The sequence below is a fragment of the Ixodes scapularis genome, unplaced genomic scaffold, assembly GCF_016920785.2.
Source record: "Ixodes scapularis isolate PalLabHiFi unplaced genomic scaffold, ASM1692078v2 PGA_scaffold3__209_contigs__length_174095766, whole genome shotgun sequence".
Taxonomy (NCBI): Eukaryota; Metazoa; Arthropoda; class Arachnida; order Ixodida; family Ixodidae; genus Ixodes; species Ixodes scapularis.
The window spans coordinates 170,701,218-170,718,576 of record NW_024609868.1 but is presented as its reverse complement, the minus strand read 5'-3'; the positions used below and the strand labels follow the sequence as shown (position 1 = coordinate 170,718,576).

Below are 17,359 nucleotides of genomic sequence, written 5' to 3'. Positions count from 1 at the left end.
GCAGTCGTGGCCGAGTGGTTAAGGCGATGGACAATAGAAATCCATTGGGGTCTCCCCACACAGGATCGAATCCTGTCGACTGCGCAAACATTTTTTTTTCATAATTTTTCTTTTATATTTTGCCCTACGTGAGCACGTGAGCGCGTGAGCTCACGAGCACGAGCATGAGCACGAGCACCAGCAAGATCGATGTGAGCACGGACGCCGGACGGACAAGGCTAGACCCTAAAGCGGGTTTCACATGCAGCGATTTTGGCCCTAAAGCCGCGCGATTTCTGCCGTCGCAGCGCTCGTGCCGCAGAATTGCTGGTGCTGGCCAGAGCGCCGCGACGGCAGAAATCGCGCCGCTCTAGGGCCAAAACCGCTGCATGTGAACTAGGCTTAACCGCCGAATTCAGCACCCTCACTCAAACCACACTCAAACTGAAGGGCCCCTCCACTTCCTCGAGGAAGGCGCGAGGGGCCCTTCAGTTTGAGTGTAGTTTGAGTGAGGTTTCTGAATTCGGCGGTAAAAAACTTCGCCCCTAAAAAAAGAAAAAAAAAATTGTATCGGGGGCGAGCGTTAAGCGGGTTTCACATGCAGCGATTTTGGCCCGAAAGCGGCGCGATTTCTGCCGTCGCGGCGCTCGTGCCGCTGAATTGCTGGTGCTGGCTAGAGCGCCGCGACGGCAGAAATCGCGTCGCTCTAGGGCCAAAACCGCTGCATGTGAACTAGGCTTTAAGCGTGTTTCACATGCAGCGATTTTGGCCCTATACTTCGTCTGGCAGTTTGATACTTTAGACCCATGTTCCGGATAAAAAAAACAGGACGCGGGATGGCCAAAAAAACATGCTTTTCGTGCAAGGCTCGTCAAATTATGAGGCGCTGGAGAAATGCAGCATTCTGCGTTAAGTCCTTATTTTGAACTCTTTTTGTTCGCCTTCCGCCCATTGAAAAGCATGCGGGGTGGGCCTTCGAACGCACCTGGTATTGCTGCGCCGCAGCGTTCTTCCGCATCAAAAAGTTCGTCTGCTTTCCTCGCCGTCACCATGGCAACGAACGCCGAATGAATAGAAGCACGCACGGTACCGCCGCGTGAAGCCAGCAACAGCTGACGCCATTTTACGAACGCCGTCTGCTAGCCAAAGCCGAACCCGGTGTGTCAGATCAACCGCCGGTGCGCCGCTAGCAAAGACGACGAAGATGAGACACGCCGTCGGCGATCGAGCAAGCAACAACACCACGGGACGACTGCAACGGCAGCATTTATTTGGATCAAAGGCCGCCTTCGCCGGTGCGCCGCTAGCAAAGACGACGAAGCTGAGGCACGCCGACGGCGAATGGGCGAGCAACAGCACCGCCGGACGACTGCAACGGCGGCATTTATGGGGATCAAAGGCGCGAAATAAGCAAGAACAATTTTTATTTGAATCATACCACCCGATATCCAAGTTGGGGACCACATACCTTTGCTGGGTCTTTACTGTGAACTTTTTACAGACACACGGGGTGCCGCATTCAAAACACAGCTCCGTTTGCAAAATATGGGGGCCCTGAAAAGGACCGTTGAGACCGCTACCAGAACCTATAACTGACGTAACGAGCACTTGACGAGTGGCTGGCGCATAAGTCGTCTTTATGCATGCAGGCGGGTGACGGGCTCAGCGCAGCGGATCCCTCGAAGTCACCGGGGCCGTCAGAATCCTCGCCCTGTCTGCGTCGGGGCTCTAGATTTTGGCGGCCGCGGCGACGAACGACTGAAATCTATCAGTGTTTCCGCGCGCCTTGTCTCTCCTCCAAAACATGAACTTTGCAAGGTGACCAGTGAAATGGTGGCTCTCGCGCCGTCCAGATGGAAGAGAGTTTTTGACGTGGGCCCAGGTGCAATCCACCGTATTGGTGTGCGCACCAGTGTTCGCGTCGACAAAGTTAAGCTTATGGTTGACGGTGAGGTGCGTGAAGCGAGCGTCATCTGCAAGCTTGCGATAGCCAGCCCAACAATCTCTGATTATTCTTGTTCCAGGGCGGACCCACTTGGCTATTAGCCCTTGCAGGGTTTTAGCGTCACGGGTCTCCACGGGAACAAAAAAGCAGCACCCGCTGCAACGCGCCACACCGCCGAAAGCCCACTGGCCAGGCCTTAAATACCCGCGATGGTACTTGTGCCGACCGATCATACTCTCGTCTAGTTCTACAGTCACGCCTTCGCCACCAATCATGTCTGAATGCTTAAAGACGGCATTTAACACAACCTCCCGACAAAGGCTCGCCCAATCAGTTATTGTCTTACTTGCGATATCAGCCTCCCGCTGAATGACGGCCCACGGTAGGTTCTGGCATCCGGAGGATGATATTCATGAGGTGGAGAAGCGTCAGGTGCGTGCGATCCTTCGAAAAAGGAACCGCTCCGTACCGAGACCTCGCCCCGGCACTGAACTTTGACCGGCTTCCTCTTGGGGACCTCACAAGTCATCCACACACCGCACCGCACCGCACCCCCCCCCCCCCCCCCCCCCCCCCCCCCCCGTGTAGCCATCCGCAGATCTAGCGCGGACTTGCAGCTTGTCACCGAAGCTTCGCACTTTGGACACGCACGAAAACCCAGGAGCCAGGAGCAGGCCAACGCGCTGAAGCAAATTAATTGCTTCAAGAGGGTCTTTCATGGCGCCAAGAAGACGGCACAAGTTGAACGCCATGGCACTGCGATGCTCGCCTCTGGAAGAATAAAGCGCCGAAGGGGAACTGCGCGCTTCTTTGCATTTATTATATTTATTTCATCCGCCATTTTATACCTCGTGACACAATTCTAACAAACTCATTGGTTGATCTGTCGGACCACACCATCGCGTGACAAAAAAAAAAAAAACAAAAAAAAACGCCAAACGTTATCCACGGGCGGCATCGTCACAGAGAAGGGAGCAGTCGAACCCAACAACAAAATGAAGTAAGAAAGTAAATAAAAATAAAAAAAATAAGAAGGGAGCCGTTGGAGTTTCGGACGGCGTCTTCTTTGATGAGAGGAGCTGCTCTGGCCAGAGCGGCCAGAGCAGCCGTGCTGCTCTGGCTGCTCGGAATATTCCTTTTTTATTCTTTTTCTTACTCTACTGGGTGCCACGACCCTTATTTGAAGCTGATTTGTTAAAATAATAACAAACAACGCGTTGGAACGGAGGAGGTAGAGAGTCTTGGCGTCAGAATTTGACGTGGTAGAAAACAAAAAAAAAATAACGAATGCACAATACATACCGTATGCCAAGACCGTTATACTCCGCACTTGGCGAGGCCTTATGACGCAGCCGACGACCGTTAGGCTATTTATTTTGTTTCTTTAGATTTTTTATCGTGACGACTACTCCACTGTGCCTCGGAGTCTCCAGCGGAGATCCGGCAGTTTTTAATTATTATTATTATTGTCGTTTGGAGGGTACTCTTTCTATGCTGCTTCGTTCCTGACGCCATAAAAATATGGCGCGGGATTACTTTGCACCACGTATAAAAAAAGAATTGTATAACGACGACTTATGCGCCAACCGCTCGTCAACTGCTCGTTACGTCAGTATAGGTTCTGGTAGCGGTCTCAACGGTCCTTTTCAGGGCCCCCACATTTTGCAAACGGAGCTGTGTTTTGAATGCGGCACCCCGTGTCTCTGTAAAAAGTTCACAGGAAAGACCCAGCAAAGGTATGTGGTCCCCAACTTGGATATCGGGTGTTATGATTCAAATAAAAATTGTTCTTGCTTATTTCGCGCCTGTGATCAAAATAAATGCCGCCGTTGCAGTCGTCCGGCGGTGCTGTTGCTCGCCCATTCGCCGTTGGCGTGCCTCAGCTTCGTTGTCTTTGCTAGCGGCGCACCGGCGAAGGCGGCCTTTGATCCAAATAAATGCCGCCGTTGCAGTCGCCCCGCGGTGTTGTTGCTTACTCGATCACCGTCGGCGTGTCTCTGCTTCGTCGTCTTTGCTAGCGGCGCACCGGCGGAGGCGGTTGATCTGACACACCGCGTTCGGATGTGGCTAGCAGACGGCGTTCGTAAAATGGCGTCAGCTGTTGCTGGCTTCACGCGGCGGTACCGTTCGTGCTTCTATTCATTCGGCGTTCGTTGCCATGGTGACGGCGAGGAAAGCAGACGAACTTTTTGATGCGGAAGAACGCTGCGGCGCAGCGATACCAGGTGCGTTCTAAGGCACTTCCCGCATGCTTTTCAAAGGGCGGAAGGCGAACAAAAAGAGTTCGAAATAAGGACTTAACGCAGAAGGCTGCATTTCTCCAGCGCCTCATAATTTGACGAGCCTTGCACGAAAAGCATGTTTTTAGACCGGAGTTTGGAGATAGTTTTTTTTACAACAACATGGGTCTAAAGTATCAATGTGCCCTGTCTCACCCTAGCATGGACTAACCGCGAAGGCTGTGCTAGCGCGAGCGGCCAGCCTTGACTGCCTTGACTAAAGCACTTGCTGCACGAGCGCTCATGCAGCCGCCGCGGGATCATTTAAAGCGGCTAGCTCGCGCTTTTAGCACGCGCGGCTAACAATAGTCCATACTAAGGTGAGACGAAGTATAGAGCGGCGCGATTTCTGCCGTCGCGGCGCTCTGGCCAGCCGCAGCGGTTGAGCGGCACGAGCGCCGCGACGGCAGAAATCGCGCCGCTCTCGGGCCAAAATCGCTGCATGTGAACCACGCTTTACTTTGTGGCGTTTGTCCACAACACGATGGCAGACCGGTGGCAATGGGAGAGCGAGCCACCTGACAGGCAACTTAGTACAGGAGGTGTTGACTAGACACGTGGCCTTATAGTTTTACGTTTTCATTTTAACGACGTACCGCGCCCGAATAATTGCTTACTGATTTTTAATAACAGTACCGACGAGATAAGTTCTGTTTCATTTGTTTTAACTCTAAAAATGTGCTTTTGCGACAATACCTCGGTACAGGGTGTAGAGAGTTGTAGTGGCAAGAGCGGCGGCCGCCGCGTAAAGATTTTGTGCGTAGACGACACTGTAGCGCTGCTGTTCTGAGCCCTAGGAACGTGCCCCCGTCAGCGTCGTCATCGGCGCTGCTCGGCGTGTACTACTGTGGTTCGACTAGAGCTTTTCGCGACGCAGAACGATTGCTAGTGTGAAAAATTGCAGGTTTTCCTTTGCACTAATGCTTCTACAGTCTATGCTATTCTCTACTTTCATTATTCGCGTTTTTGATGGAGATCATTTGATTAATATCGACCACCCCCTTCACAGTACTGACAGGTCGTTCAGTAACGCTATCACTTGTGCTGCACGCTCAATAGCTGCGAAAGAAACCATGCGATGCTGATATAACGAGGAAAAATAGACAAATAAATCTCTTACCTTTTAATGGTGAGAGGAACAATAAACTCTTGTATTGTTTTTTTGACATCGTGTTGCTGATGCGGGGGCCAGCGTTGTGTAAGGTGCAAGGCCGAGCGCGTTTGGAACGGCCAAGCTGCCACTGCAACTGGCCAACATATATAAAATTGTCTTTTGTGGAAGGCAGTCTATGAATAAAAAATACCTCGATTGGGAGTACATGAAGCATTAAAACACAATATGAACACGAACTTCAACAACCCCTAATATGAAAAAAAAAAATTATTCTCAACCCACTGCTTTATGAATTCTCAAAAGTGGTAATACGCTTCATCGACATACACAGCAAGCACATGAGAGATATCCAGCAGCATACTACGCAAAAAAAAAAAAAAAAAAAAACTACAAAATAGTCATAATATACTGCGGCATAGAATCCTAACCTCTTCGCCTTTGACGATGCGTACATAGTCCCGAAGGATAAGGCGCGGTTAAAAATGTCTCTCGCACACCGCTGATGTGTCGGCGAGGCGTTTATCTTCTCGACTAAGATTTTTTTCCCCCTGTAGTCTGCGCGAATCCTCCTTTGGCGCACGAAACAGCGCCAGCTTACGATCGCTGGTGGCTGCCCTTGTTGACCGGGCCCGACTTGCATCCCGGAGCGAAGCAGTGTGTGTGTCCGTCTTTTTCCTCGCATTTATGACCGAGACGGCAACGGAACGGGGAAGACTCTCCACCACTACACCACAAAGAAAAGTGCGACGGTGATACGTTCGGGAGAAGCGCACCGCCTCAGCTTCGTCGTCTTCTTCGCTCATCGCACATCTGCCATCTGCCACAAATTCTCCTAGTATGTATGTAGGTATGTATATTTGCAGCGCAACCTCTTTGCAACGAGAGTCTATATGGTATAGACGCGCCAAAAACTAAAACAAAACAAAAAACACTGGTGTCACCGGTGAGTCTTCCACCATGTCTCGAGTCGCCGCTTAGAGCAGGCTATATGGTTGTGTTCCTTGTAGGGGTCTACAAATTATTGCCACACTGGGGAAGCTTATCAGACTTGTTTATTCTATCTTACTTCTTCTTTCTTCTCCCCCCAGTTCTAATCGTTGTCGTCTTCTTTCATCCCCAGGCTCACTTCACTTCCCCGTGCTTCAGAAGTTATCCCTCCTGGGATAATACTGAAAAACATTTCCTATTGAGGCAGTCTCCGTCGTCTCGTTAGGGCCCAAGTACCAAATCGTCTTCAATATGCCCTGCTGGGCAGCCGTTTTCACAACGCGGTAAGGCCCCGAAAAACTGGCGCTTGACCCCGGGATTCCTTTTCTGACGAGAACAAGGTCATCAACCTTTAGGTTTGGTATTGCGGCGTTGTGTCTTTTATCAAAGTTTTGTTTCATGGTGCCCCTGTACTTCTGTTTTGCGGCGTCTGTTTTGGGTATTTCTGTGAGTCGCAATTTCTCTGTTAACCCCAGCTTATGATCGGCCGATAGAAAGGGAACTTTCCCAGTGGCCGCAAAGATCGGGCTACATCCCAGGCCCTTCGTGTACGATCTGTTGTGGTGAGACACAGCTGCTTCGAGACAGCACTTCCAGCCTCCTGGAAAATCTGGGTACATTTTCATGTATTGCTTAATGTCCCGAATTGCTCGTTCCGCAAGGCCGTTGGCTGCAGGATGATACGGCGCAGAAAACTTCAGTGAAATACCTCGCTGTCTTGCCCAATGTTCGAGCTTCTTGCTTCTGAAGGCTGGTCCATTATCGGATTTTATTACCTTGACGTTCTTGAACATTTCTCGGTTGAGCAAAGCTATGACGCTGTTCGCATCTTCTCTTCCAGCTCGAGTGGCTACCATTCTTGTGCATTCATCAATACAAATAAGAAACGCTTGCGTCTGTTTTACTCCTTCGCTTTTCTTTTTCAACTCTGCGAAGTCCAAGTGGACAACTCCAAATGGTTCCTTGGAGTACTCCGGAGTTGTCATTACGTCAGTAGCTTGCTTGAACTTTGCCTTGTGAAGTTGACATTCGTGACAAGACTGAATGTATTTGCTTGTGTCCTGCTTCATGTTTGGCCAGGTGAATCTCTTGGTGAGTTTTTTGTAGGTTCGCCAAAAGCCATCGTGTCCACCGGATTCTGGGCTATCATGATACTCTTGTAGAACTGTAGGAATCATTGAAGGAGGTACTTGGAACTTTCCCTCTTCAAAGAATATATGTTCGGTTCCCTCCCACAGCTTTGCTCGGTTTACAGTTCCCTGACTTCCGCCACTTAGAGGAATAAGAAGGCGTGAAAGAGCATCGGCGTCCGTCAGCAGTAGACCAGGGCGGTGTATAATGTCAAACTGGAACTGCTGGAGCTCATTGACCCACCTCGCAAGTCGGCCTTTTGGCTGTGTCATTTTAAGAAGGTGAGTCAGGGCTTGGTGGTCTGTGAACAACTTAAACGGAGCCCCTTCCAGGTACGACCGAAAATAATGGACAGCCTTCAGAACTGCCATTGCCTCTTTTTCTGTGGTCGTGTAATTCAACTCTGATTTGTTGAACGTATAGCTGTGGTAGCCCACAACCCGAAGCTGCTTGTGAGCGGGCTGCTTTGCGTCTCGTTGATAAAGCACGGCTCCTGTCCCATAATGAGAGGCGTCCGTGTTTAGTTCGAATTGGAGTGTGAAATCTGGTAATGATAGGATAGGGTCCGAGGAGATAGCTTGAACCATATCTCGGTACGCTCTCTCACACTCTTCCGTCCAATCAAAGATCACATCCTTCTGCGTGAGCCTAGTGAGGCATTTTGTCTTCAGAGCGTAGTTTTTAATAAATGCTCTGAAGTGCCCGGCCAGACCGAGGAACACTCGGAGAGAGTGTACGTCATACGGCTTAACCAGTTGGGAAATCCTTGCCACAGACTCTTCTTTTGTGCTTTTTGTAGAGCCGTTAAACACTCTGCCGAGGAAAACTACCTGGGTCTGGAAGAACTCACTCTTCTTGAAATTAACCTTCAGTTTTGCAGAGCTAAGTGCTGCCAACACTTGTGATAAGTGGTGCCGGTGTTCCTCCTCTGTTTTTGAGTAGACAATGATGTCGTCGATGTACACGTTGCAGAAATTCCCCAGGTACGATTTCAGGACCTGGTTCATCATCTTCTGAAACCACGCAGGGGAATTCTTCCAGCCAAATGGGAGGCGGTTATACTCGTACAGGTCAAAGGGTGTTGTAAACGCTGTGTACATCTTGGTTTCTTCTTGTAAGGGCACCTGCCAAAATCCTTTGCACAGGTCAATCCGCGAAAAGCATCGGCAACCTCCTGTTTCATCTATGATGGCTTCAATTCGTGGCATTGGGAAAGGGATTAGATCAGTCTGCTTGTTCAAAGCACGGTAGTCTGTGCAGAGCCTGAAGGTCCCGTCTTCTTTGGGTGCGATAGTGATAGGTGATGCAAACGGAGACACTGAAGGCCTTATGATGTCTGCATCTAGCATGTTTTGCAGCTCCTGCTTGAGCCACACCTTCTTCTCTCTGGTCATGTTATAGGGCTTTTTACGCACCACTGTCTTGTCACTGATGTTGAAGGGCACCGTGAATTCGGGGGTAGCCGGAGGGTAGCTGCCAATGCTGAACAATTCAGGGTATAACTTAGGAATGTCTTCAGCTGCAGTAATAAGCTGCAGCTGAGTACCTAGGGGATTGCAGGCCAAACATCTGCGGTCAGCCGTCTTTTCGACTGTGACTTTATCATCCCAGTAGATGTTCATTTTTAGCCGTTTCATGTCTGGCCGTGAGAGTAGGAAGTCATAATCCACTCCACCAATCACCAGAGCAACAACTTCAATACTTTGACCCTCGAAGTTGACGGTGACATTTGTCCATTCCTCATAAAGGTTCTTTCTGCCATCATAACTTTGAACTTGAATTGTTTTTCCTAAGTAGGTCTTCAATACGTCTGTTTTCGTCTTGTTGATGATCGATATTGAGGCGCCGCTATCAAGAAGGGCACGCGTCTTACGACCATCAATATCAACGGTGATATGTAAGAGGCTCGAAGATAAGTACACAGTCTCGTTTGGCATCTTCGGGTGAGACTGACCACCCTCCTTCATTCGTTTTTTGTTTCTTGTCCTGAACCTCCCGACTGCTCCTCGGCATCCGTGAAGCGGACCGCCTGGTTCTGGTTAGAGCTGTAACTTGACTGCTCCCACGGGCGCCTTTGCTGACGCGCATCATTTGGTTTTGTATGCTGCGTTACAGCGTTATGTTGAAGATTTCTATCTATGGCATGGCTGGAGTTTGGCGTCATCGACGCGACAGCTCGAGGTGGAAAACTTCTTTCAATGGGGTTGCTGGAGATGTTGATGTCTTGCAAGCTCTGAAGCAAGTCTTCGACGGATTTGAGATTTCGAGCTTGTACTGGTTTTGGATTTCACGTGGAAGTCCATGAAGTATCAATGATATTATTGCCGACTCTGGCAGGTGGGGTTCGGCAAGTTGAAGCAGCTTTCTCTTCTCAAAAAAATATTCGAGGATCAGACCTGTCTTGTACTTGTAGAAGATAGCTTGATCCCATCTATCTACGGGATTCCTCTTGAAACTGGTGAGAAAACTTGCCTTCCAATCATTCCAGCTTTCTTCCGGGTGGTCCACTAGGCGAAGTTCAAACCACTTCTTTGCGACGCCCGTCAGAAAGAGGCGCATGTTCTTGATGCGGTCCTGCTCTGAGTTCCAGAAATTCTTCTCTGAAGCATACTCATAGAAGTCAATCCATCCCTCCGGACTCGATGAATATCCGTCAAACATGTCTGGCTTCACGGCTTCAAATCTAGGTTTCTCCTTTTCTTTCATGGAGGATACGATGGCCTGCATCAGCTCATTTTGCTGGGTTATCTGCTGTTGCTGTAGCTGCAGGGCTTGTAGCATCATTGCCGTGCTCGAGGTAGATACCGAAGTCTCTTCCGATAATCTCCGACATGGCTGTAGTACCATTTCTTCAAAAACTGACAGTTGCAGGTTTACCTTGACGGATCTGGAGCTGAGAAGTTCCGTGGTTGACTTCTTTGCCCTCTGTGTGACCAGCTCAACCAACTCTGGTGTACTGATACGTCGAGGAAGATCTGTCGTGGCATCATCTTGAACGTTGTAACTCAAAAATACAATTTCTTTAGTAGAGCTTGGATCTATGTTGAAGGTTACCCACATTTTGCTGATCCTGTCGGCTGCGCCAAATTTGTAGGGGTCTACAAATTATTGCCACACTGGGGAAGCTTATCAGACTTGTTTATTCTATCTTACTTCTTCTTTCTTCTCCCCCCAGTTCTAATCGTTGTCGTCTTCTTTCATCCCCAGGCTCACTTCATTCCTCATGGCGAATTCCACACGTCGTTTTGGAGCGCGCCGGGATTGACTTTCCTGGAGCGAGCCTATTTCACTTGGCGATCGGGATCGAGACGGACGTGTTCCACGGGTCGTTTTGAATTAGCTCCCACTGCAGATCTCGATCTGGATCCGAGAAAAGTCGCTCCCACGATTTCGGCGGATTCAACCGGAAGCCAGCCGGGCCAGCCGTCGGCGCACACACGTGATTTCCTTTCTCGCGGGGCATCTCGCCTGATCTCGCCCATCTCGCCTCAGGAGAATTCGTAATGGCCGCTTGCTTACCCCTTGGCTCGACAGTCGGTTCGTTTTCCAGGAAGGAGAAGAGAAGGTTTTGGCCGCGCTACGGGCATTCCGACAATCTTTGCTAGTAGCTCCTGAGCCATTCCTGCCGCTCGTGCGTCGAACACCTGTTATCGCCGCGATTGCGAAAACTAGGGTGCCTTCATGTGCGCTTTGCTTGGGGTGATGACATCTGGCCATTTTATTTTGAACGCTTAGTTTTATTTTTTGTTCTGAAGCGCATGAAAAAGCGTGTCCCTGCGCGCGTTCGTGTCGCTGACTGTGTGATTTCCTTCCATTTTCCCCGTGAGGGCGTGCTGTCGGCACTGGGTACTACAAACGATGACGATATTTTGTTTCCTGCGATTTCTTTCTATTTTCTCTGTGAGCGCGTGCTGTCGGCATCGGGTACTACAAACGGCATTGAGGCACTCTAGCGAAAACGTCTTCGAAACGACCGCGGCGGCCGCGGAAAGAGGATTCCCCGGCAGTTGAAAGACATGAAGGCAAATGCCGATCCCAGAGCAGTGGTCATGTTCCACCTGGGATCCGTAGGCGGCGCGACCCCGTTCGGATCGTGTGCTCCATTTCGGATCTGGTTAATTGATCCCGGCGCGCTCCAAAACGCCCATGGAATTCTCCATTAGTAAAACCGAGTGCTTGCTCGATACGGGATCCCACGATAGGCACTGGAAGTAGTGCCTTGCACGCGATGAGCAGGTGTTCGATGGTTTCTTCGCACGCTCCACAGACGCTGCACGTCGTGTCGGTCACGTTGCAGTCGTACTTCTGTTGGTACAGTCTGGTACGTAAAGCACCACCACGGGCCTCCACAAGGAGTCGACTGCCCAGCGTGTTTCCACAGAAACACGCTGGGCAGTCGCTAGTGCACGGAACTCCAGCGCCACTCATGGCATCTACGTTGACCATCTTCACGCGGCCCATCGTAAGCGGGCGCCGCTCTTGCCACTACATCATCTAGAACACTGTAACCTCGGGCAGCTTCGCAATGCCTCCGCTCGATGCCGTCAGCCGCGGTGCTGTATTTTGTTTTTTTTATCGGAGCTAAACACAAATCTTTGGGGCTAAATGTATTAAAAACTAGTTTGTCATGTTTTTTACAGCGATCAAAATACAAATCGAAGCTCAGTTTTGCGTAAAAGCCTCAGGATTTGGTACGGTCACGTGCCTAGCCGTCAAAATTGTACAACATGTCGACAACACACAACTGGTGAATGGGATACCAGTTTATCGTACTAAGCCCCCGTACCTCGTTGGGGTGAACGTAGTAATGGTACAGTGTAGTATAGGCCCATGCACGCGCCCGTGACTTCAACTGTACTTTAGACATTTGTGAGCAAATATTCGCAACTTTTAGCGATGATGGTACCGCGGATGGAGATCCCGCGCACAGCTTTAATCAGCGTTCAAAAAGGGGGAAGGAACGCATGCCTGTACCCTCCATGGTGCATTGCCAAGAAAAGTTCTTGCCGAAAATAGCTCCTGCATGATTGGCTTAACAATAGACGTGCTTGCCTACAGCTTCCTGACGTAAAAAAACAAAGGCTCGAATACTGCTCGTATATAGCAAAACTAGAATTACTTACGCGCTGCAGACCTCGCATCGTTCTGGTGTTCTACGACGATCATCCAGATGACGGCCATTTTGATAGCCTCCAGTGCGCCCCCATAGGTCGTGAAAGTTGCGAATATATTTTTAAAATGGTTTGCTGGAGAGGATGATAATGGCAGGAACACGGGCAGGAAGGTCTTTGAGTCGTCCATAAAAAGCAGCATAACTGTATCGTGGAAGAAGCGCTACCTTGTTTTCCAAGACTAGAATAATAATAATAATAAAAAAGAAAGTGTCAGATTGAGTATTCTGTCCCACTCTGTAGAGATATTATTACGAATTAAAGGGATACTGAGCCAAACATGCCAGTGTTCATTATTAGGGGCGCACGATCTTTCCTCGAACCAGCAGCTGATGGTGTGCGCGAGCACACGCAACGAAACTAACGTCATAATCCTTTATTCACGCGTAAAATGTCAGTGAAATGTCTGGGCACCAGGGAAAAAAATATGAACAGACTTTTCATCTCCACAGTGGAGTCTGGGGTAAAAGGTAGGCGATTAATTTTTCTAACAGGCACGTAACTTTAACTTGTGTGAGATGAAAAGCCCGTCTTTATTCTCGTTTTCCCGGAGCCCATACATTTCACTGTCATCGTAAACGTGAATGGAGGACTATCACGTCAATTTTGTTGCGTGTGCTCGTGCAGACCGGCGCCTGCTGGCTCGTGGAAAGATCATGCGCCACTTATTATGGGCACACAAACGTCGGTTTCGGCTGAAATTTGGGCATCGTGGCCTGAGGCGTGCCGGGAACCCAGTTCAATCGTCAAAAAGTATCCGAAATTGCCTTCATTGTCCCTTTAAGGGAAGCATAGACTTGTTACAATAAACGCTAGAGGCTCAGCTGGCGCTAGTGTCTACGGGACTTCCTGTTGCGAATTGAAGCAGACAGCAGTCTACTTTTCCACTTCCTGCGTATTCCCATCGGAAAACGTACGTGATATTTTTCTCTTCGCCAGGGAATAATAGAAATCAGCGTAGTGTCTTTACTGATAACGGGTACTTTGTAGCTTTATTTACATTAAAAAAGTGCAATTTATTCAGTTGATGCTTTTTCTTTATCACTGAGTTCAAGTTACCGAAAATTTAGGCCCAGGTCTATGTTGTACAGCATCATATGTCAATACAACCCTATCGATTCAAGAAAATAAAAATAAAGTGCGCGGGGTTTATTCAAGCCGGAATAGACCCTTTCCGAAATTCAGTCTGGCCCCTTTGATCACCATCACCATCGGAACAATGGCATATGTGCCGTACTATACTCTGTTTCACCTTGTGTTGTACCGCAGGAAAGGTTACAAGCGCGAGCTCCTTGCTCTGGGGCACGTCTTGGTGGCACAAGCTCTCGTGCACTAAGGGCAGCTGCCAACGCTGTTAGCTCGCGGTTCTAGCCTTCGCTGCGGTACAACATAAGGTGAAACGGAGTATAATGGCGGCTTTCTGTTTACTGATGAACGAAGAAGTTGAAGATGCTCCTTAGCAGACAATTCGAGGCTTATACATTCGTGACGTTATCACGATGCGAATCAGGAATTGGAAGCAAGATTTGCGTAAGCGTTGAATTCTAGCTCGGGCCCAGCCAATCTGTTGGTAGCATCAAGGTGCTCCAAAGCCCCTTGATTTGTAGAACTTTATCAAGCCGTGTACGTGGGTTGACTCCTCGTTCTGACTGGTTGCATCTTTGTTTCTGTCGTCACTGAAAGAGATTGAGAAGAAAATGTACTGTGAAGCACACACTGTCGTTTGCCGTTGACTCGCCAAAGTGACGGTGCCCGATAAAATATTGCAGACTCCATTTTCGTTGCCGCCATTAGTACAGCAAAAGTTAAACTGCCATTATAGCCACCAGATGTCACTGAACTTCGGGAAGGGTCTATAGCATTCAGATGACAGATAACTGATTTATTTTGATTATTCATGGACAGTTTTGTTTTTTGAAAATGTCTTTAATAATAATAATATGAAAGAAACACCAGGGCCATGGCAGCCGGCCCTAGTGTTTCTTTTATCTTATTATTATTAAATACCTTTTCAAACAAACTGCGCATGAATAATCAAAATAAATCAGTCAGTTTGTAACTAATCAAGTACGTGTTCTTCATTCAAAACTCCATGCTTCGTCCTTGTCGCCGGTTTGGATTGTTTCATTTGACATATATTAGCATCCTTTTGGTGTTTTGTCAAGCTGATTCTCCCTGTGTGCTTCATAGCATTAACTATATGCGCAAATACGTGCCCTATAATAGCAGTCTGCAATGCCAACACGTATTATACATGTATATTGGGCTATTTTAGCGCAGTGTTCGACACCAGAAATTAAAAAAAAAGAAAAAAGAAAGACGTTTACAGTCCCCTGTAACGCCAAATTAGAGCACAGCTCTTGAGGAGGACGAGGGGAAGGTACGGCAAGCAGGGTCTTCCCCTCCTCCTCATCCGTACCCTCCCCTCCTCCTCTCCGGCTCGCGTCCCATTTAGCGGAAACTTTTTCCTAAATTTGCCGCTAAAGTCAGAGGAAAAATTCTTCCGCTAAATTAAGCGGGAAAAATTTTCTGGTTAATTTTAGGAATTTTTTCCGCTGAATTGAGCGGTAAAATTTTTCCACTAAATTTAGGAAAAATATTTCCGCTAAATTTAGTGGGGACGATTTTCCACTAAATTTGCACATCCTATTGTAAAACGTTATAAACTTTTTATTCTGTCACAGCACTAAGCGATATTTGCTCTTATAATTGAGAGCACAGAGAAAAAGCAACCAACCCTATCTCCACGTAATGAATGATGTTGATTGGGGCGAAGCTCTGGTGGTGCTTGTCTGCGTAGACGCTGAGCCGCTGCATGTCAAGCCTTTCGTTCGTTTTCATCCATGTCACGCTGCGGTCAAATGCTAAAATGCGTATATAACCACGTTCCATACCACACATTCTCTTTCTGACATGGATGAAAACGAACGAAAGGCTCGGCATGCTGCGGCTCACCGTCTACGCAGAGAAGCACCACCAGTGCTTCGCCTTAATCAACATCATTCTCCACGTGGAGATGTGTTTTTTTGCCCTACACGAGCACGGGAGCACGTGAGCTCACGAGCAGGAGCACGTGCACCCGACGGCGGACGGACATACGGACATGGCTGGCCCCTTTAAGGAGTATTCACACGAGGGAGAAATCCCAGGGATTTCTCCACGGCACGCGCATCCCGCGACGAAAACGTCAGGCTTTGCGATGCGCAAAAGCCTCGCGTTTTCGTCTCGCGATGCGCGCGTGCCGGGGAGAAATCTCCGAGATTTCTCCCTCGTGTGAATACTCCTTACTTTCCCATAGGATTGCGTTACCGGAAGTTAAATTTACACTGGTTGCTCACTGCTTCAAAATGCGACAGCACACTAGCGCCACCTGAACCTCTAGCGTTTATCGTAATAACTATATAAATAAAACCTGAAACTTTTTCGAAAAAAAAAAAAACGAGTTAGAGGCGAGTTTTAAAGTATACTTGTCCTGTGAATTTGAATATGACGTTTGTTTTTCCCGAGAATGCAATAAAACTCGAGAAAAGACCCAAAACCACCGAGCAGTCGTGACGTCATACTAGGATCTGTCGGCGCCAAGCGCGTGTCGCTCTTGTAGGCAGCACGTGCGATTGCAAGACGTCTTCTTCTGACCTTTTTTGAAGATAGCAAGAGTGGGAGTGCATAGCTTTGATAGGCACTGGAGAGTGGCGAGAGCGGTGATTGATGGTATATTCGGCTGGTCACTTTCGAGCAGTCCAATCATCCGAGTCGTAGCTACCAGATCCCGGAGCGCCTCCGCATCGGAGCGAGAGAATCGGCGCGCCCAGCCGAACGCTCTTCAACTTTCCAGAGCGGCAAGCCGAGCGGATAGAGGGTGGCGTGCGCCACTACAGGACGGCGCGAGCCACCCTCTAGCGGAACTTTTACTCTGGATTCAAAGGGTAGTATTCAGTGATCCATCCATCCGTAAATCCTTGAAAAATGGCAACCATCAACGCGGACGCTGATAAGGTCATCGCAAGCCAGCCGTGCCAAGCGGAAGTTCCTGCGAAACTATCAAAAAAAGACTACATAACAGCTTGAAAACTCTCGTACTTTTGTACTTACCGCTTTGTCCGAGTAGGTTCGCACTATAAGAACATAAGCCTTGACCTTGGGCACCGTACAAGGCAACGTTGGTACAAGGCAACGTTGGTACAAGGCAACGTTGGTACAAGGCAACGTTAGGTCCAAGGTGCGTCAAACAACTCGGCAAACTTCGCTTCGCAAACACGGTCCTCGTCGTCGTAGTACGAGCTGCTGGTGTTTTCGCTGTCTGCTAGCTTCGCCAGCAGCACTGGCGGTGCCACCACTAACATTAAAGGGGTCATGAAACGCTTTTCCAACTTTTTCCAGTTCAGCTTTCCTCCTCAACTCATAAATCGCGCATTCCACCAAACAGTTAAAGAAGACGAAAAGGGGGAGCCCCCTCTTGCTCGCACCCTCGTTTGTGTAATCCGGACACATCCATTCTCCCCCTAGAAGATTAGCCTGTCGCTCAAAATTCAGACAAAAGTTGCTTTCCCCACCCCGTTCATTCTGAAGCTGACAGTGCTGTTGAAGCTATGTGCTCGTTCGGCCAGCCACACTTGCCACGTGAGCGTGGCAAATGTGGCTGCAGAGAATGAAGTCAGGTGATGAAAGGGAGGCGGCTGATTGGTCCGGCAAGCGCGTAGCTTCCACCACAATGTCAGCTTAGGGGTGAAGGGAATAAGTGAGGTCCGGTTGC

At 48.9% G+C, this 17,359-nt stretch overlaps 1 non-coding gene across 1 annotated transcript; it reads left to right on the top strand.

Annotated features, from left to right (window-relative positions):
- On the top strand, positions 1 to 84 carry Trnay-aua. Its single transcript has one exon. It is a non-coding gene; the product is annotated as a tRNA-Tyr (tRNA).
- The last annotated feature ends 17,275 nt before the right edge of the window (positions 85 to 17,359 follow it).